Below are 22,881 nucleotides of genomic sequence, written 5' to 3' on the forward strand. Positions count from 1 at the left end.
TTCTAGCTCATGTGGGCAAGATGGTCTTCCTCCTGTTTTAGTGGGAACAGGAAGGACTCAGTGAGGAGGAAGCCAGGAAAAGATTGTAGTCTTTAGTAGCATTTTTTCATGGGTGCTGCAGCCTTCTCAAAGAAAATAACTTATTGGGTTAGCTTTCTGTTTTTCCTTAATCAAGTAAACCTACTTCCTACTTAGCACAATACTTCTAAAGGGGAATTAGGCATTTTACCTAATGGCTGCTGAAGGAACCTGTGCTTTGCTCTCCCACTTGCCCTGGGAAAGGGCATTTATCATGTTCTAAGGCCTTCAAGACTTCCAGGTTGTCCTGGAGCCCAGAAGATATGGCTGCCTAAGGCCAGGTCATCATGGCATCCCAGTAATGATACTTTTCTCACACTCCTCCTTGATTGTCAGATGGCATCTCATAAGACTGTCTACTTAGAGCATTCTTGGGCTGACAGAGGTGGCCCTTGGATAGGTGATGGCCACATGCTGGCCTGGCCCCAACCTTCTGTTGTAGTACTCTGTCTGCTAAGGCAGAGAGCTGAGCTGGTGCAATTTTGTGCTCTCTAAACACATTTACCAGAGCCACCTAGTCCTCAAGAGAAGTAAGATGGATTCAAAGTGAAGGAATGCTCTAGGTCCATAATCCAATTTGGAACCCAAAACAAAGGAAGAGAAAAGATGGTGAGGATTCTTTAGCTTCATGGTGTTGAGGCTTTGAGAACCCCTAAATAATGGTGTTGAGGCTTTGAGAACCCCCAAATAATGACACACGCTATGGGAGTACTGCACCAGTCAAGTTCCAGAGGCTGTGCTGTGTGGCATTTGAAGTGAATAAAAGCTGGTCATGCACTCTTTCTCTTCCACATACCTACTATATGATTTGGATTGGTTATTTTTTTAAGTGGTTTTCTTTGTTTTTGAGAGAGACAGACAGATATACAGACAGAGACAGCATAAGTCAGGGAAGGGCAGAGAGAAATGGAGAGAGAGAAAATCCCGAACAGGCTCTACACTGTCAGTGCAGAGCCCAGTGCAGGGCTTGAATCAACAAAGCCACAAGATTATGACCTGAGCTGAAACCAAGAGCCAGACGCTTAACCAACTGAGCTACCTAGGTGCCCTTGGACTGGTTGTTTTAACATTAGACAAGTTTCCATGAACCTGCCTCAATGGAAGACTGTATTAGTGACAATGTTTATAGGCACTCAAAAATTCTGGCTGGCCATTATCATTTTTATCCTATGTCATGTGTAGAGATAAACATGATCCAAATAGATCAAAAAGTTACAAAGACAATTCCTGGCCTAGCAGTTTCCTAAAGTGAATCAATTAAATGTGTGTGTGTGTGTGTGTGTGTGTGTGTGTGATAAACAGTTGTATAGGGAGCAATGTTACATGGCAAACATCAAGAAAAGTTTCAAAGCTGAAAGTTAAGCCTCTTGCCTAGCCATTGCTTCTGCACTGCCTAGCCAGCTAGCCTTGGACTAATCATGCAACCTCTGTCTTTCTCAGTTCCCTTGTCTATTGAAATGAGGATAATAGTAGCTCCCTTGTCTATTGCACAGAGAAGTTTTTGTCAAGGGCAAATATCATTCTGCAGCTCAAAGTGCTCTGAAAACATAAAATACTATATAATTTTAAGGGATTGTTGTTATTTGAACCTAAATGAAGCTCTGGACACTGAAATGTCCTATGTGAGGACCAAAATAATGCTGTATTTTTGACTGTCTGTGTTTTACTGTCCACTCTCCCTAGCTTGCCATTCTGAGATCTGCTCTTCCCTCCCTACAGCCCAAGTCCCCAGTGTTATAGCATTATAGCAGGATCCACAGGGTGACTATATTGGCCACAAGCTTTGGGGAAAATTAGAAGACAACAAATATTGGAAAAGCATCTTGAAAACATGTGGTAACAAGACAAATGTGTCAATCATCTGGGGTGGGGGGAAAGGAATGGCAATTTGATTAATGATTCCCCTGGAAGTTATAGGGCAGAGAAATTCTCTGGCCTTCATGGAGAGAGAGGAGGACAGTCGGTCCCTCTGCCCCCACTGAGTCTGAACCTGAGCCTGGGCTATGTGACCCACCTGCACCTTCCACTTTCTTTCCCTCAGAGCAGTGCTGCCTCCCCCAAAGACTTTCTCAAAAGACTATTGAACTTCCCTGGACTGACCTCTATGAATGTTCTTTCAATTACCCTAGGAATCTGACTGTGCTGTGATCGGATTCCTCAATCCAGCCCATCTTGTGCTCGGGGAATGTGAGGATAATCCTGGCAAGTGAAGGGGGCATCTGGAGGACACCCAGCAATCCCTCTGCAGTGTTGCTCAGAGAGCAATGGCTAGTACCATAAAAGGGAATCCCCATCTCACATGAGAGTATGAGAGACCTGGTGTCTGGAGCCGTGTTGTGAAAATCTCTGTATCCTCTGCTCAGTGTCTATTACAGAGATTTACACAAGGGTGGAGAGTGGAGGGCAGAGAGTCAGTAGAAGGAGAAATAGTACATTTGTCCCTCCCCCAGTGGCCTTGGTATCCTCTTACTCTAAGGCTATCTTTGTTCTGCTGTTCTTGGAATCCATCCCCCTATAACAACCAGAGTAACTGATTATAATTTGTAAAATGCATCACTACTTCAAAACACATCCCACTGTTTTTCTATAACCACATGACATTTAACTTGCAGAAGTTCTTATTTGTTGACCACCTGCTTCATGGTAGGCACTGTGGAGGGGGTCACTACCTTCCTAGAACCTCAGAGCAGGAGGATCTCACTGAGACATTTAGCAAGTACCTGTACTATGGTCAGTACTTGCTTGGTGCTGAGAAAATAAAGATAATTTGCTGTCAAGGCCAACACTTTATAGTACAGGGGAGGCTGCCAAGGCTCAAAGGGGGTGTGAATTTCCCAAGATCACAGAGAGAGTGAAAGAGACAAACCCAGCACCCTGTTCTCCTGCCTCCCATCCTAGTGCTTGTTCATGGCACTACTGCTCCATCCAGCTTCTCTTGGGAGTCTGTTCTTGTTTCCAGAATGGGAAGAGTATTAGCCCTTTCATCAGAAGATCTAGGGTGAGGACGTACCTGGGTGGCTCAGTAGGTTAAGCATCCAACTCTTGGTTTCAGCTCAGATCATGATCTCAGGGTTCATGGGTTTGAACTCCACATTGGGTACTGTGCTGACAGTGTGGAGACTGCTTGGGATTCTCCTTATCCCTCTGTCTCTGCCCCACCCATGCTCACATTCTCTCTCTCCCTGTCTATTTATCTGTCTCTCTCTCTCTCTCTCTCTCAAAATAAATAAATAAACTTAAAAAAAAAAGAGGGGTGCCTGTCTGGCTCAGTCGGTTAAGCATCCGACTTCAGCTCAGGTCATGATCTCACAGTTTGAGTTCGAGCCCCGCATCGGGCTCTGTGCTGACAGCTCAGAGCCTGGAGCCTGCTTCAGATTCTGTGTCTCCCTCTCTCTCTCTTCCCCTCCCCTGCTCATGCTCTCTCTCTCTCTCTCTCTCTCTTTCAATAATAAATAAACATTTAAAAAATTAAAAAAAAAAAAAAAGAAGATCTGGGGTCAGGTCTTGGATCTTCCAGTCATTCAGTGAAAGTTCCAGAAGCAATGCTGTGTACCTAATATTCCTTTCCTTTACCTCTATTTTCCTGGTATCATATTAAGTTTGTGGGTGTTTCTGGATAAACTGATGGCCTGCAGGAAAGGAGGAAAGAGGAAAGATGCTGGCAGGTTTCCTAAGAAGGGCAAGGGAGACATAGGAAACTGGAGAGCAGTGTTAGAGAGTTCTGGTGGGAGCTTCATGCAAGTAAGAGTCACCTAAAGATGTTCTTTTCTGCCTAAAGGCCATAAAATGCTTGGGAAAGCAGGAAGAAGGTGGAAACATATCTGAGCAGGTGTGGGGGGTAAGAGTGAGGTGTATATTGGAGACTCAAGGAAGTAACCTGGGCTGGTCCCTATCTCCAGAGCAAAAAAACACCAGAAATATTCCAGCACAGCTCTCTGCTCTGCAGAATACTCCTTCCTGGGGCTTTGGACCAAAAACGCCTCCCATAAAGCATAGAGAAGATAAGGAGGTTTTCTCTTTTCCCCTCCTCACCCCCAGGCACAGAGAAATCGGCACTGCATGTCTAATGGTGCTTTCTCCAAGATGGAGTCACACAGCTTCCACCAGGCTCAGGTGAGGAAAAGTGAGCCTCTGTGAATCTGGCATGGCTCCAGCTTCCTCCACTCTGTGCTCTTCCTGCCAATTAACGCATCCGTCCTTCCCCACAGGTGGGGAAATGGCCCATGACTGCTGTCTGGCTGCCTGGGCCAGCACAGCTCCGACCCCCCAACCCCACCCAGGGGCGAGCTACAGGGATGGGGGACCCCTCAGGAGAGGAGCACGTGGGTCCGGAACCAACCCTCCCCCCCCTCCTTGCCGGAGAGAAGAGGGGGAAGACCAGGCTGGGGATGGCAGAGAAATTCGGGGGCTGGTTTAAGGGAAACAGACTGAGCTGCTTACAGCCTGCGGAGGCTGCCAGCAGCCCCAGATGGCGCGGAACCTGCTGCTCTTGCTGAAAATTGATTTTGGAGGCAGTGAGGGAAGGAGGAGGGGAAGCAGGGGAAGGGGTTGTTGAGCAGGGGGTGGGGTGGGAAGACTTGCCAAATGGAGGGTGGAATTTAGAAGCTTTGATAAAGACACTTAGTCCAAACACTCTGGGGGCAGAGAGATAAAGCCCTCAGCAGAGAGGGTGGGGGGATCTTGCCTCTGTGTTTTTGTTTTGTTTTACCTTGCTACTTTTTCTCCATTCTCCCTCCATCCCCATTACCAAAATCAGAGGACACCCCCACCATGCTTCCTCTGTGCTGTGGGATGCAGGAGGCTGGGGTGGGGCACTGGCCTTGGAAAACACCATCAGTCAGGGACCCCTCCATCCCCAGCCCTAAGAGGACAAATGACCCTGAGCTAAGGAAGCTTGCCCTTCCAGAGCCCTGCATCTAACTCTCTATCCATAATTTTGCATCCTTTTTCCTTGAAGATATCATCAAATTTATGTAAGCTTCAGCCCTGCAACACCTACCCCCTACCCTGCTTCACCCCACCTATTTACTCACTCTGCAGATACTAACTGGGCAACCCTGGAGGCCGGGCACTACACCAAGCCCTGGGGACAAAATGCCCACTACTAGATGTGATTGTCACTGAGTTCATGGGACCGTAAGAAGAATAGCACAAATTCACCAAAGATTGTAATACAAGTCAAGGACAGCAGTGGAAACAAAGTGGGGTCAGAAAGGAAGAGATCACATCCTGTTGGAAGGTTGGAAGGAAACTTGAGGGTAGAAATTATATATGAGAGGAGACCTGAAGGACAGCAAGGTGGAGGGGAAGTTGTGGTCTGTGGGGGTAGAGGAGGATAAGCCCCTGCAGGCAAATATGAGGAGGTAAGACCCTGGAGCTGACTTGTCGGAGGCAGTGCCTTCGGCAAGAATGGGAGCAGTGGGGGCAAGGATGGCCAGGCCAGGGGCCCCTAGTGTGACCATGCTGTGCAGTGTGCACTCATGTCTGCAGATAGTGAGGCTTCCCTGGGTGGAGGTAACAGGATTGGACACTGAGGCATAGTATCTGGGGAGTGGCATGCAGACTGGCTTGATGAGAAAGGAAATTGGAGGACAGGAATGAAGCCAGGTAACAATCCAAGTGAACTATAAATAAAGCAGGGGAATGGGAACAATTTGACCTTCATCAATGAGGCAGGCAAGATCTTCATTTTTATGGGGACATGGAGACCTAGTGAGGATAGTGGGCCCTGCAGGGCAGGTGCTCAAGAAAGGACTTAGTGTGAAGACTCAGTCAAAGTCTCCCAGCTACCCATGAAGCAGCCAGCCTGGATCTTCAGATTTATGCTACAGACACATTTCTAATTCCCAGTGGGTCCTCCAAATAGCCCGGGAGAAAATTGGGCATGACCCCCTGCTTCCATATTACAGAGGAGGAAACTGGCTCAGAGAAAGGGCCTCTCCAGGACCACCCAAGATGCTACAGGTGGAGTCAGGGAGAGAGCTCAGACTCTAGTCCAGGGCTCTCCCCATGCTAGATGTCATCAGGAACATGGTATAGTGCAGAGGCTCCTCATGGCTGTGATAGGATACTGATGCCTGCATTGTCCAAGGAACTGTTAGACTCCAACTACCATGGCAGAAGGACCATCACACTCTGTTTCTGTATCCCCTCAAACATTTGGGGCTGGAAAGCCTGTCTCATTGAAATGACTCTCCTTTCCTCTCATTTGATTCTTGCCTTATCATTAAAAAGGAGCAGTCCTCTAGCCAAAGGCTCAAAGAGGAGGAACATGACCTTCTCCTGATCAGAAAGTGTTTTTCTTAATAAATAATAAGTGATTAAGAATTGCAACAAGGCATCTGCCCCACCTGGAAGGGCCACTGTCCCCAGAGGCATGCTGCTGCTTGCCCCTAATGCCTGGGTGCCGATTTTTAATATGTTCAAGGGTGTCAGCATCATCTCTGACCTAAAGACCTGATTTTTCTCCTGCACTTAGCTGCATCTTGAAAGAGGAGGTGAGAATGCTTCTGTGCATTAGTCTTTCCTTGTGGTCCAGTTGACATTGTCCCCTGGGGAGTCTATCAATCTAAGACCTCAAACAGTGAAGTTACTCAAAGTCATTGAGACTTCCCCAGGAGCTGAGTATAGAGTGTTTCCTGTTATCTGACCTACATTCATCTATACATGACTTAGGCAGGGCTCTGGGAACACTGTGAGGGCCAGGGATTAGGGTGAGACCCAGCCTTACAGGGCCACTGGTTTGAGGAGTTCATCACCATGTTGTCCTTCCTCTAAGGAGCGTCTGGCCTCTGGAAGAACCATATTCACCACAGCACCATAGAAATGACACCATCCAAGTAGAAACAAAACTTGAGTGAGGGAGAGAAATTTTTTCCTGTCTGACCTGCCACAGAAGGCAGAACACACAAGTGTTCTGCACTGAAGGGCCCTAAAGTTGGCCTGTAGTGTCCCTAGGTTCTCTTATCTCAACACTTCTTATTTTGGTAAAACCTTGCTTATTGACCCCATAGAGGCTCCATGCTTTCCCCTTCTTCTGCCAAAACCATACTATGGAATGAATATGATAAAAATCATTTATACTAAGCTACAACTTTTGTGGCTACCTCTCACAGGGTCACTTACACCATGATAGGGAATAAATCTAAGGTGCTGACCTCTATGTAGAATGCATTAGAGCTTGGGAAGCAGGGATCAGGAAAATCTCTTCAACATCATGATAGAGTAGAAACAGCACAGTGGGAGAGTGAAGAGTCTGACTTTCTGGGATGGCTCTGCTGCTAACCTACTGGCTGACCCTGGCAGATCACTGAAATTACTTGGACCTTCATTTCCTCTTTTGAGAAATGGGCATGAGAGTCCCCACTTCCCACTGTGGTTGTTAGGATGAAAATAGATGAAGAGGTATCAAGCACTTGGAACTACTGTCACATCTGACAAACAGTAAATCCACAGTGAATCTGTTTTTTCATTGCTTCCTTCATCCTTTTACTCAGTTTCTCACAAAATCCCTTCATAAGGCATCTACCTCATCCACCTGCAGGCCATACTTGAGTCTGAGACCCAGCACTTTGTCTCCAAAAAAGCTCCCTATCTGGAGTCAGTCCTTAGCACCCATCTCTTTAGAAACCCAGAAATCCCATTCATCAGGGATAGAGTTTTCCAGAAAAGGCTGAAGAGCATGGGGACTGCAAGGAGAGAGGCTGTAAAGCTTAATCTTATTCAGGTTTTGTCTCTGGGCAACTGCAAAGCTTGCTTTTAGCTTCTTCCAAATCAGCTTCCGGTTTATTGTCCCCTGGGACCTGACAGTGGCTCTTGTCCCACCTTAGCCAAGGCAGAGATAGAGGCAGAAGGTCAGGGCAGCAGACCTCCACAGTGCACAGCCTGGGGCTGAGGGATAAAGCTCTCCAAAATCTGCTGCAGAGGGTAAGGCCGTGGATGTGAAGGGAGGAGACTTGTCTGTGTCAGACTTGAACCCCAGCTTTGTTGTTCGCTGAGCTCTGGGTGATCTTGAGAAGTTTTCTTGAGCCTATTTGATTTCCTAATTTTAAATTATCAGGGCACCTGGGTGGCTCAGTCCATGAAGCATCTGACTTTGGCTCAGGTCATGACCTCACGGTTTGTGGGTTCAAGCGCCACATTGGGCTCTGTGCTGATAGCTTGAAGCCTGGAGCCTGCTTCAGATTCTGCGGCTCCCTCTCTCTCTGCCCCTCCCCTGCTTGTCCTTTCTCTCTTTCTCAAAAGTAAATAAATAAACTTAGAAAAAATTAAAAAAATAAATTATGAATGATAACATACCTGAAGTGCCCAGGATGGATGGTGATCTGTAGCTATTATCATTGTGGTTATTGTCTGTCTTTAGAAGGTTACAGGAAGTTGATGGACCTACACAAGGCCATTAGAGGTTGCCTACAAGGTTTCCATAGGGGAACCAGCAAGGCTTCAAGGCTCCAACACCTCCTCAATATTTCCCTGGGCTGGAATTTCTCTTTAAGATTCAACCTTCAGGTTCAGACTTTGATCTCCCTGGGAGGACACATACCCTGACACTCCTAAGCCATTTGTAGGATGACAGTCCTCTAGGAGAGCAAGTCCTCCCTGTCAGGTGAATAGGAAAGCATCTTTAGCAACCAGCAGAGAAACTTGAAAAAGGAAGGCAATCAACAGTCAAGACCACATTTCTCCAATGTCTAGTTTTCCCTTAATCTCAAGAGTCCTCAAGGGATATTTTTCCCCTGCAAAGCTGAAATGCTTTCAAAACCACCTATCCTTTTCCCATACCCAGGAATCTTGAAAAGAAAACCAAGAGACATCAAAGCAGGGAAGCCTAGGAAGCTCCATTTGCCTCCAGGTCCATACCTCACCTTTCTCACTGTGTCTGAAGTTAATTCTTTGTGATGTGAGGCAGGTGATTATTTTCATAGAAATTTTGCCCCATTCCCTGCTTCTGAGTGAGATTTGCAAAACTCTTGCATTTATGCTTCTCATGTGATTGTCATCCGAGGTCTCACCAAAAGAAAGTGGAAGGGAAGGGATGCAAATACAGGTTCCTTTTTTCTCCTGATCTCATGTTCTACATCAGTGCTTTGGGATGGGTGAAATGTGGGGACCATGATCTTTGCAGAATTGCACAAGCAAGCAGCCAGGAGAGGGGGATCCACAGGGCCATGCATTCATCCCCCTGGGCATCATTAGCATGCAGCCTGCACTCTTCAAGACAGCACTAGGTTCAGTCTGTCAGTGAGTGATCTATGATTTGTCACTTGTGCTATTAACAGGCATTTTCCATTTTGGCAGTCTCAGCACATTTAGCTCCTCTTCCACAAGCACCACTCTGTCCTCCATTAATAACCACTTTCAAACCCGTGCAGTCCCCACCTGGGCTGTTCCCTCTAATGCCTGCCTCATAGGGCAAGGCTGGACTCTGCAGTCATTGGTGATGATGGGGACACTCTCTGTCCTGAGTGAGTTGCTATTCTGTGGCCCGAAAAACATGGGACAAGGGGGGACTGCCCTACATATTGTGGGCTTTCAATAAACCTCTATTAATGAATGAATTAATTAAGAGTAGATATAGAAAAGAACTTCACTTGGTGGAGGTTGGCTATTGCTCTCTGGACCAGGCCCCATAGCAAGGGATGAATAAGGAGAAAGGGATGAAGATAGTCCAAGTTCTGGCTTGTCCATGCTTTTGCTTAGCAAGGGTGGGAAGACCTGTATAACATTTGTAGCATAGGGTCCCAGAAGAGGACTTGTTTTGAATACCCACGGAGGGTTTCAGGCATAATAAGACCTGTTGGGATATTTCAAAACATGTTGGCCAGAAATAATAAAAATATCCCCTGTTCTACATGTTCTGCCAGCTTAGACACTTTATCTGGTTACTGCCTGCTCAAGAATCCCCAGTGGTTTTGAAGGAAGTTGTAGCCTCTGCTCCCTGTGAGTTGCTATCTTACTATCCAGGCTCCAAGCTCCACTAGCTTTTCCACCCCACTAGCAATGAGGTGTGAGAAACAAAACTCCTCTTGATTAATAAAACACTGGATTTCTTCCCAAGTGGACTTCAAGTCACAGCTGGCATTCAAAGCCTGCTGTAATCTAATGCCATCATCTTACCCAGCCTCAGTTCTCATGCCTCTCACAGGAAAGATTGACAATACAAGGATGTGTCTTCTTCTCCCCTTGTGTCACTTCCCATGACTTGAATGCTTTTCTTCCTCTTCTCTCACTTTCGAAGCCAGTCAGAAGTCAGCCCACATTCCCTGGGGAGCCTTCCCCACTCTCTTAGCTCACATTCTTCTTTTTCATAAGTCCCTACAGCACAGATGTCTCATTGTCATGAGTTGACAGAGGCCACATTACCCTCTTCTTATATCCTTTATGGTGCTCATCGCTGAGGGACAACTATACTGAGATCCAACACAAAAGACTAACTACATAAATTCCACCTATGGCTAACTGATCTATCACACTGACTCTCTAGTGATGGACTAGAAGGAGTGGGGAGCAGAGGAGCTAGAAGGAGAAAGCAGAAACAAGGCCCCAAATATTCATCTAGATGCTTCTTGTACTATCAGTTGAGAAGCAGTGGCCAAAGCCAGATTTGGCCATTCCAGGAGCCCTTGGTGCTGCTCCAATGGGGATTAGCAGGTAAGAGCTCACTCAGTCACCCTGCTTTTCTAGCAGAAGGTATCAATGCCACCCTGTGGCATTCCATTGGACCTTCCTTTGGAAAGGCTTGATATTTTCCTTGCAAACAACCACCAAAAAAAGAGAGGAATCTATGGACCAGGAGGGAAGTAACAAAGCCAATTTGGAATCAACTTTGGCCAAGGAAATGGTGCAATCTAGCTTTAATGAGATTAAATCAAATTACTTCCAAGAGAAGATGTAATTATGACAGCAACTTCTTGGGGGCAGGCTGGGATTTATTCTCTTTTGGAGAGCCAAGACCGGATTTAGCTTTTCATGGGCCCAGGGCAGCAAAGATATGGGGGAGCTCTGGGATGTTTCTCTTTCACGAAGAAAAATTTCAATCAAAGAAGAAAACTCAGGACCAGCAAATGAGAGAGCAGAGCTTAGAGGGTAACCTGGGATAAATGGATGTGAGGGAAAGACCCCTTTCCTGAGGCCAACGCTGTAGTTCTGAGAACTGATGGAATAACACCATGCTTGAAAGCCTGCATGTGGGAGGGTCTGCAGGAACATCAGTGACCTATGTAACATTAGCTTTCCCCCTTAGCTATGGGGGATATGTGCCAAGACCCCCAGTGGGTGCCTAAAACTGCAGATGGTACCAAACCCTATATATATATATATATATGTATATGTATATATATATATATATATATATATATATATATATATATATATATACTATGCTTTTTCCTATACATACATGCTTATGGTAAAGTTGAATTTATAAATTAAGCACAGTAAGAGATTAACAATAATAACTAATAATAAGAGCATTCATCATAATATATTGTAATAAAAGTTCTGTGAATGTGGTCTCTCTTTCTCAAATATCCTATTGTACAATACTCACCCTTCTTGTGATGATGTGAGATGATAAAAATGCCTACATATGAGATAAAGTGAGGTGAATGACACAAGCACTGTGATTTAGTGTCAGGTTATTACTGACCTTCTGATGATATGCAGAAGAAGGATCATCTGTTTTCAGACTGTGGTTGACTGTGGGTGGCTGAAACCAAGGAAAAGCAAAAACACAGATAAGGGGAGACTACTGTATGGCGATATATTCAAATCATGTTGGAAGCCTAACAATAAGCACTAAAACCAGCTTCCATGATTGAGCACTCATTATGTGCTTGGTTTTAGCCCAAGAACTTTATATTTATTATCCCATAAAAGGGATCATCTTCCTAATTCAATGAGTTAGCTATTATATCCATTTTATAGATGAAGAAACTGAGGATCAGAAATGCTAGGTTTGCCCAGCTTATAAGAGTCCAAGTCAGAATTCAAACACAGGCCTTTTTGACTCCAAAGAATTCTGATCTGGTATCTGGGGCTACAATGAGACAAGCTGAAAGCTCTGGGGGTTCTTGCACTCTGGGAGTACTTCTATTGCAGTGTGCACCAGACCTTGCTGTGCCAGACCAGACCTATGCCCTGACAGACAATGAGCATCCTGTATCCTCAGCATTCAGCAAAATGATTGCTTTTTTAGGTCAGATCCCACAGAAGTAGACCCTAAGCAGAGGATCTATGTGAAAATGTTTTAAAAAAGGCGCTCCCAGGAGATGCTTGAGAAGGAAGTGTGACGGGAAAGGCAGAAAAAGAGAAAAAGCCAAGCAAGGCTATGATTGCAGGTGAATTCCCTGATCCTGAACAAATCTCTAGAGTGTAAGTGATAGTCATAATTTGTTTACCTTGGAGGAAAGGGAGCCATAAGCCACTGTGGAAGGAGGGCTTGGGAGGGAGTGGTAAACTTCTTGGGCTTTCCAACTCCAGCTCTTCCAAGAACAGCTCTAGTAGCCCAAGGAGAGCTCTCTCAGAAAAGGCACAGTTGCAAGCCATTAGCAGCAAAGCACTCAGAAGCTAGGGGATGGGTACCCAGATGAGAAGTGTCTGCCATAATATGAACTTGGGAATCTGGATTGAAAGCCCCATATTAACCATTGGAGTCAGAGAATTCTGGAACAAGAAACTGAGCCCCAGTGCAGTTTATTTTTGAATAAACTATAGTTTATTTTTGAATCTAGGCATGGGTGAGTCTTCCATATGTCCAGAGTTCATTGTTATTGGGAAGGAGGAAGAGCTTGGCACAAAGATGTTTTATTAACTTGGAAGGGCCTATAGGCAATGACCAATTGAGGAAGAAGCCAGCTCTTTTGATTGTAGAAATCACGACTTGATGAGCCAGCCACTAAATGACTATTCAGAGTTCTAAATACCCTTCATAAATCCAGAGATGACATGCCCTAACTGAATCTCTAGCCCGAGAAACAGCTCCATCCTTCATACCAAGGGGAAATATACTGTTTTTCTCTCCCATCTATGGATTTCCTTGTTCTAGTTGTGACAAGGATTGTCCAGGAACAGTGTGGCAGCCTTGTGGAGGAGGTAAGGAGAAGTCTGTATCCTCAGTCAACCCTATGTCATCAGCTTGGCTTCCTAAAATACAAGATTCTGGGGACAGGGGCAGGGAGAAGGCTCTGATGAATAGGGAGTGGACATACAGAGGTTAGAGAAGACAGAAACAAAGAAGAGTAGAGGGTCTCTGACTGGGAGTGAGGAGGCTGCTGAAGCCAAGTCTCCTGGGGCAGTGTGTGTGGGGATTACAAACCCTCTGAAAGAGAGCCAATCTGCCCCCTTTACCTAACAGCTTTACCTCCTAGCAGGGGCCTGGCAGTGTTACAGCTACTGCTCTCTCTTTTTCCTGGCATCGCTAGCCTACATCAATTGACTTCTTCCTCTAGGACTAGAATTGAGAAACTCCCTGAACAAAGACTCTTGTGCAGGACCTCAAGTTCTGCCAAAGTTACAGTTGGCACACCTGGTGTTTTATACTCCACCCTTCCCGTCTTGTTCCCTCAACTCATCCACTCCTGAGAGTTTGCTTGGATTCTTCTTTCTCCCTTATCTCCCAAGAGTAACCAGCAGCAACCTTTGCTTCTTTTCTCAAAGTATCTTTTCTGTTTCATTTACTTTCTTGGGCCATGTGATAGAGTGGAAAGAACATGGGGTGTATGTTCCAAGGATCTCCGTTCAAATACTGGCCTACCCACCTGCTGGCCATGTGGGATTGATTGCTTCCTTCCTCTCCTTCCTCCTCCCCCACCCATCCCTACTAGCATCCTGTCCTCCACCACCTGGACTGCATGACCATTGACTCAGAATCCACCTGAGCTGTCTGCACACTTCCTGCCTCACTACACACACTTTTCAACCAGGATAGATGCTCTCAGTTACCAACATAAACCAATGTAGGGTGGGTTACTGCCCCAATAGGATCCATCAGAAGTTCTGGTTCTGAGAGAAAATCTGACCAAAATTAAAGCCTTTTTTTTTTTTTTTTTAGTTTTAGACTCAGACTCCTGACCTGTTTACAGCCTGTTGATGAATGAAGCCTAGTGGGATGAAATGGTCACTTTAGTACAACTGAAAGCTTATGTATGTATGTATGTATGTATGTATGTATGTATGAATGCCAAAGAGGTTACAGTTGTTAGAATTATGTACATATCAGCAAAATGACTGAATGGCTGGAGAGTTAGAAAAAGACAACTATGGCAATGGGTATGTGTTCTGCATTATAGCGTATTAATTGAAAATTTGAAGTATGGTAAGGGAAGTAGATCAGGAAACAATTCCCGTTTCAATGATAGTTTGTTACTTAGAGTTCCCAAGGGCAAGGGACGCACCAGTCCTTGGAGAACCACAGGGTCATTCAGAAGGCAGAGGGAGAGGGGCAAACTGTGGATGAGAGCCTTCTTGTGATTTCTTCAGGAAGAAATGAGCGAGAAAGAGAAAGCAAGCTGAGGATTGGCTGTTTGAATAGTTTTGGTGGGCTTTGGGACAGAGGCACTGTCCTTAGTTGTCTGGTACCAGACCCTGGAATGATTAGGGCAGGTGGATAGTGGCCAGAAATGGAAAAGCCCAATAAAGAAGGTGGATGGGGTGGGGGCTCTGGATGAATTTGCTTATATTTAAAAATTGCATTCGCAGGCAAATGGTTTACTATCTCTGGGAACTGATTAATGCCGAGAGGAGCAGTCTTTTCAAGGTCAGCAAGGGCCCAGATGTCAAAGCATCAGAATAAAGGGCATGGTTAGTATAGTATGGTCAGTAAAGAAAGAAACAAAGCTAGTGATAGGAAGCCTATTTGTCCTGTGTAGAGTGTAATTCTGTAGAGTATAGTTTCGGACGCAAGTGAAACTCAAGTAAGTGAGTCATCTCCTTAAGGCTTGACATTCTGTGAAAAAAGAAATACCATGGGTAAGTCCAATGAAAGCCTTTGCAATTCACACAAACTTGTGAAATTAAAGCACAATGCTTCTTACTAATACTTAGTACTGATTAATCCCCTTGGTCCAAACAAAGACTTCTATTTGTCAGGGATATTTTAACCAGAACTCTAAATAATGCATACGTGAATAGTGGTTCTTTGTTAGCATAAATTGGTTTTAAAATATAACATTGAGAAAACCTTGGGAGCAAGTATCAACACTAACAGTGTGATGGGAATAATTGTCTTTTTCAAAATAACAGATTTGTGTCAATAGCGTATCTCCTTCCCAACCAAGCAGGCTGCTCACTCATGAGAACTGAGTGGATGCCAGATGACTCCACTTGATCCTTGTCCCCTGCTGTGCCTTGCACACAGGACTCAAAGGGAAGGAGATGAGACAGGGTACCACACACAACAATATGCAAATGCAGCATAAACACACAGAACTGTATGTGTACATCATATTTAAACACTAAACAGAAATAAGAGTGTACAAAGTGTTACAGGGCCATCCTGTTCACATAGATGAATCCACATGATTGATGCATTGGCTTATTCTCTGCATACAGAACATAAGAGTGCCTAGCTTTTAGGAAAGCTGTGTGTTTGCTTTCTTGAATCTCCACTTCTCAGGTTAGAAGCCTCCCTGTTCCTGCTCCTTGACCAGATAGTTGGTCAGTTAATCCAAACAGTTGGTTCAAATGGGCAAGGAGTAAGTTTAGAACACACATATGATAAACTTTTCATTTTAATTCAAAAACATGCATAGATGCTTATTGTAAAACTTTATAAGTAGGGCCAAAGCCACAGGACTGGGAATATAGGTCTGAAGATGATTGTTCCAGTCTTTCTTTTTTGTATAAACTATACTCTTAAAGCATCCTTGACAATTTCCAGTTGCAATTTCTTCAAAGTAGAATAGGAGGTTACATGTGTGAGGAATCTGAGTTCAGAAACCTAGATTTTTATAACTTTTGTTTTGATCTTTTATATTTGTTTCAGCCAAATCTAATTTATATCAACTATTTTTAATAATTCACCTTTATTGTGGTGAATTTGACTTAGTTTTCACAAAAACTCTTATTCTTTTTATACTTCTTTTATTTAAATAGTATTAAATTAAATTAGTTAATTGCAAGAACAAGTAGAACCACATGAACACATATGATAGCAAGCACAATTGACTCTTGGTAAACTTACCACCCTCCTGGAGGCAGAAGAAGTGTGCACGTGTGTGAGCAAATAGCCCACCCTCCCTGTCTGCCTCACTGTGAGACACAGCAACAATCACCCAATATTGTGAGGAAACTGTAGCACGGGGCAGCCAGGGACTCCTGAAAGTGGAGATTCACTAAGGGAGCTTCTCTTGTATTCTCTTGTATTTCCTGATCCCACCCTCTCTTCTTGTTCTAGAGCTAACTTTATTCACTATGGCTACTTTATTCATGTATAGTCAACACATATTAAAATGTATGAATGTTAAGTATACAACTCAAAGCCTCAAGTAACTAGCACCCAGACCAAAATAAAGAATATTTCCATCACTCCTCAAAGTTCCTTCTTGTACTTTCCAGACAATCCCTGCTCCCCCAAAGATAACCACTGTTTTGATTGCAGTCACCATAGATTAGGTTTGCCTGTTCTTGAACTTACCCAAAAGAAATCATCTCAACTTTTTGTGTCTTGTTCCTTTTTCTTAACATAATGATTTTGAGATTAATCCATGTTATTCTAAGTATCAGTACTTTATTCTTTTTATAAATTGCTGAGATGTACTTGATTCTCATCTTCCTAAATGAGTTCACTGGTGACCACTTCAGTTGAGAAGGAGAGTGAAGGGAGAGAAGGTAAAGGCAAAGCCTTTCATCTTTCATTCTAACTCTGTAGTCTTCACCAGCTGCTCTCAGCAGTAATGTGTTCACCCAGAGGCCCAGGGAATTATTTCCTCCAACACCATGTGTACTAACAGATAAAAAATTAAAACTATAGACATTACTTATTTAGCTATGGTTCTCTTTTCCTCTACCCTACCCCCTCAGACATGGAAAAACCAGGTTGGGAAATTATCTTAGGTCTAGCTGTGACAAGACTGGTAATTCACTGTGGCTTGCTCAGAAGTCACCAGCCCATTTTCAGTTCTCACCAGTGATAGTCATGGCTAGTTGTTCATCAACATTTACAAATCCTGCCTGAGGAGCCCTATGAGACTGCATTTTCTCACACTGTCAAATGAGTCACTCATGGTTAGCATACTTGGGGTAATTTGAATGTAGACTATTTTGCAGTTATCTTGTGATAGTATAATTCAGTGAATCCACTTTGGGGTAAGCTACAACTATAAAAGAGGACCATCCTTCTTTCTCTCCTGAGTTCCATGTTTTTGAAAATCTCATCTCCTCTGCATCAGGAAACATTGGTGGCTCAAGGCCAAGTCCATTTGGCAACTCTCAAGGCTCTGCTCAGCATGACTGACAAGGCCAGTGGTTGTCGAGAGGTTCAAGGAGCAAAAGGAGGGCGGAGCTCAGATTGTTCATGCTGGGCAGTTGGCAAAGGCACACTCTGGAGGTTGGGGCAATGCTTCTTGATCAATAGAGATAGTGAGTAAGACAGGGGACAGAATCTGCTGGCAGGTCTGGTCCATCCCTCACTGCTTGGGTTGGTTGGTACTAATTGTCTAAAACTCATTAGGCTGGTCTCTGGCAGGACACTCTTGATGAGTTTGCCCTAGGATTTTGGTTATATGCTTTGATGCCTTGTTGACAAGAGTAGGCAGGATAAGCAAGAAGGCTGAAAAGGGTAAAATAAACATTAGGAAGAAATCTCATCACCTTTCTTGTCAGGCTGTCTGGATACCTTACCCTGTCACTTCCATCAAAGAACTGAGATATTTGTCTGTTCTGATAGACGGAGAACTGTGGATTTTAGGCTTAAGAATATGTTGGCTGAACTCAACCACTGGATGTCAGTCTCTTGATTTGCCACTCTATGAATTCTCCAAGAGGTGAAGAACATTCTTGGCTTGGTTCTATGTTTTTCTTAGTGGACATCTGAGTTCCATAGATGGGGTCTAGGACAGAGAGGTGGGACTCATGTGGCTGATCCCCAACTGACATGTCAATAAGGCAATCAGAGTTCTCAAATGCCAGGTCCCACTTCTGACCAGGAAGAATTGCCCTCTCTCATTACAGAGGTGTGTTAGAAGAGTCCTTGCCAAATGCATAGAGATCTGGGGAAGATCATTAATATACAAAGGAAGCACTCCTCTAATAGTCAAACTTATATTCTTGAGCTTATTCTAAGATAAAAACCATAAAGTCCTAAGAAGGAGCCTCAAGGGGCTCAATGAGCAGGCTGGGGGCCCAGAATGGCAAGATGGGGTCTCTCCAGGAGGCCATATGTGGAAGGAGGGCCTGACTGTGCTACTCAGCTCTGCCCAGCTGTCAGGTGTGGGGTAGCCAACAGGAGGTCCCTCCTTCTCAGTCATCAGCATTCATTACTTACATGAAGCCAGCTGGTCAACCCCACCCATGTGGGAAGAACTAGAGGATGGTGGTGAGAGATGAAGGAACCTGATTCTGGACAAGGGCACCTTTAGATTTGTGTTTAAATTGACTTAAAGAAGGGATCTGGAAGGAGATAAAAATGACCTTCAGGTGTGGGGAGAACTTTAAAATGGGGGATGTCCTCTCCACTTCAGTGAGGTAGGGGAAAAAAGAAAGCCAATGGATAGTCTGAGGAAGACAGGATTGATCTGGAGGAGAACCATGGGCATAATGACAGGTATGATGATCTCACCTCCTACTCAACCACATAGAGCAAAAGTCTCAGCCATTCTCTCAGGGTCCCCACATCCAAAGAGAGGCTCTTGGTGCACCTTTTCTTGTCACAAAACATATCCTCAATCTCTGCTCAGAGGATCTACCCTGGGCCAAAAGGCCCTGAGAGCACAATCCTCTCCCACATGGCCCTAAGCCTTCTCCTCCCTGCCATATTCTTTCTGTTTCCCCATCATTGAGCTTCCTTTTCACACATCCACTCCCCTGGGCCCACCTGCACCTTGCCACATCCATCCTCCAAAACACTATTCATGACATTCACGTTGTCCTGCTCATACTTTAAATCAAAACTGAAGGCCCACACTTCCAAAAAGCATTTCTGGTTTGATGCTACCCTAGAGGGTTGTAAAATATAGAAACTCTTTGCCTCTGTTCCAAGAGCTTTACTTTCACATCTCTTTGACTCTAAGTTCTTGCTGTTAATATTGACACCTGGAATGACACATTTTTCCAAAAATAGACAGCTCAACCAGGTATCTGGCTTTGGATAAAGGACAAGGGCCTCTAACATGGGGCCCTAGGAAATTTGGCTACATCACTTCTTCTATGACCCTTCCTAATGGGAACTACCTGGAGACAAAGAAACTATAATACCTTGAGACATAAATATTCTCAGTGGGGATTTGGATCTAGACTGGAAACCAGTGACTCAAATGCTATTTTTCACTCTGACTTCCATGGCATCTCTGAAGACTCTGTCAATCCTGTCTTCTTCACATACTATGCTTATTTTCCCTCTCTCTACCCAAGGTCACATGGAGATGTTGGGCCAGTTCCCATTAGGGAGGGCTAATAACTTGGTACCCTTCACACTGTTCTTCATTTCTTCAGCCTTCACTTGGAGCTGTGGTTGTGCACTGTGGGGGTGAGGGCAGAGAAAGAAGATCCCTGATGGCAGGCTTGCCCCTCCTGTAGTGCCCTAAGCTATCCTGTTCCAGGCCCAATCTTGCTGCCGGGTCAGCAAAACCAAGTCTTGCAAGATAGGTGAGACTGTGCTGGCAGATGATCTTTCTCTTGCTGCTTGGGTTGGTTGGTATTAGCTATCTAAAAATCATTAGGCTGGTGTCTTGCAGGACACCCTTGTTTAGCCAAGGCAAGCTTGCCCTGAGATTTTGGTTATATACCTTGGCTTCTTGTTGACAGGAATAGGGAAGCTGGGAAAGAAGATGAGATGAGAAAGGAGAATATAAATATTGAGACCTGGACAAATCTTCTTTAGAAAAGTGATTGTTCCTCCTAAGGGTCTCCTAGGCATCCAAACCTTTACCCCAAAAGCTTAGAAAATATTCTTTGCAGTATACAGTATTTTCCCTGAAAGGAGTTATTGTAAATATAATTTTCTCCACCTTATGACACTTTCAGGACATGTTTTATTACTCCTTATGATGTAAGGGGTAGGAAAGTGAGCAAACTGCTCCCACCCCTTAGTCAGTTTCTTTTGTCATGATTTCTCCTCCAGAAGAATAGCAAACACAGCAAGGGACTTCACTGTTCATCTCATTTGGGGACAAAGCAGGTTCTCCAGGCAAACTCTCTTTTATCCAAGGATAGCGTTGCCTGGAGGGGAGGAATGGGGGCAGAGAAGCCTGGGTTTTTCAGAAGATGGAACAGGTCATGATAGAAGGTATGAAAGGGACAGGTTCTGATGAGGAGGAGGAATACACAAGAAGAAAGAAGACTGGGGCAGGGTTTGTCCTCCATGATCCCCTGGCAAGCTCCTCAAAATTCCTGAACTTGAGTAAATCACCTTTGGGTTTTCCCCTAGGGTCCAGGGCCAGCAAGGAGAAGTGTTTGTCAACATCTACTTGAGATTGTTACTGGGTCTTTAGATGTGTCTTGCTTTCCTTCTCAATTGGGTTGTAAGAGAGGAAGGTGTACATTAGCTTGAATGCTCACATAGATCCCCCATCTGAGAATCAATCAAAATCCAGGAAGAAGGAGAGTGAGCTCTCTCTCTTGACTTTTTCTCAGTCTCTCTCAATGTGTGTACATGTGCAGGTGCATGATGCAGAGGAGGCGAGGCATCCTGGCCGGGCTGGCGATTTGGCATCACTGTCTCCTCCTGTCCACTATATTTTCCCTGTAAAAAACAACAGGACTACAGAAAGTCACCAGCCTCCTCCCCTCCAGGGTTGGTGATGTGAAGATCAAAGGAAAGAAGGTGATAAGGAGACAGTAGACAAATGCAAGAGATTATGACCCTCCCAATGAATGACACAGGGCCTTTCCGACCTCCAGCCCTGGTGGCTCTCATCCTGCCAGCAGGGCCCAAGTCTGCACCTCCCACAGCTGCTTAATTTAGAGATCCTGCGGAGGAGTCCCTGCTGATCCCTTGAGACCCACGGGGCTATTTCCAGCTCTCCGGTTGTCTCCTCTTTGCCAGGACTTTGTATCAAAGTAACCGAGGAACCCTGGTGGCTGCTATTCTCTGGGCCCTTTAGAGATTATGAGCCTTTGCCTGCCCCCCAAACCTCTTCTCTGAACCAGGAGCACAGATCTCCATGGAAGCATGGGTCTCAGCGACCACCTTGACCTCCTCCACCCCAGCAGAGCTACACTGAACCCAGACTTTCTGACTTGAGGTCCTGGGCTCTTCTATCTTAACCTTGTACATTATTTTATTGATAAGAAAACAAACAAAAAACGATTCTTATACCCAGATCTAATACTTGTACAAATGGCCTAAACCAGCTGCAGGCATAACTGCAGCAGGTGCTCTTGTACCCTGGAGTACTCACCTCTCTCCTTTGCCTCATCTTTCTAACCTCCAGTGTTTGATGCTGTCCTCTAGACCCAGATTTTGGAGTCTTCCACCTACCTTGCAACATGTTAAGAGGAAAGCCGGGTTACTCCTGGCTGTGTGATTATGGACAATTCACTTAACCTCTCTGAGTCTCCATTTCCTCATCTATAAATGGAAGGGCTAAAAACCTTGTCTTGACTATACCTCTAAGATAAAACATACAATGAGGCTTCACAGACTACAAAGTGCCATTGAATGCCTGTTGTGAATATCTTTAAACTTTCTCTTAAGGCTATTTTCACGCACATGGTAGAATTCCTTGTAAGAACCAGGAAGAATTGCCATAGTGATGTCTTACCCAGGACCCATCAATTCAGCGATGGGTGGTACTGCTCTGTCTATACTCAAGTGCAGATTTGGCACTGGGATAACAGAAGAATAAAAATAATTGTTTTTCAAGTTAGTTACAGTTTATTCTTTTTTTTTTCAAAGAGCAGAAGATCTAGGAATGAAGGGTAGAGTGAAGGAGTGAGCATATGTGTGAATGTTTGAGAAGAATAAAAACTAAAGAGTGGGGGTAACCCCTTCAATATCTATCCTAAGCCTTCTTCTGGTCACCCCTCAAGGTCCTGTTTACTCTTTCTGGCTTCAGTCCTAGGTGTCTGGGTCAAGCCTACTCTGTTATTTTGGAGCAGGAAATTATTGACACATAACACAAGCCTATAATAAATAGCCTCATGTCATAAAATGCAAGCCCTCTACTGAGCCCTGCACTTGGAAAACATTGAGGCATTTGCAAGTTACTGCCCAGAATATGTTTGGTATCTTACTGTCCCCTCCCCTTCTTCTGCAGAACAGAACAGAGTCCAGGCAGGACAGCCCACACCTGGCAGGAGCCAGGGTCAGTCTCTCACCCACAGTCTGACTGCTCAATGGGCATTTGCCCTGCCTTCCATTTCATGTTCAGCACATTTTAAAATATACGTAAAAGCAGAGGGGACAGCTTGCAAAAAAAGCAGCTCAGTATCATCACTCAGGGTAAGCAAATGCCCCTGGAATGCCTGTGGCACGGCCTCTCTGTTTCTGAGGCTGGTTAGCCATGGGGAAGGGACTGAGAGAAAGGGTGGTGTGTGCCAGGACTGAGCTGGAGAGGAAGGTGGATACCTTAGACTGAGTTGACCTCATCCCTAGGGATAATCACTTCTGCCAGTCTGGTACAGGTTGGGAAGGCTCTCTCTGGAACT

Source organism: Neofelis nebulosa, chromosome 8, assembly GCF_028018385.1.
Source record: "Neofelis nebulosa isolate mNeoNeb1 chromosome 8, mNeoNeb1.pri, whole genome shotgun sequence".
NCBI lineage: Eukaryota > Metazoa > Chordata > Mammalia > Carnivora > Felidae > Neofelis > Neofelis nebulosa.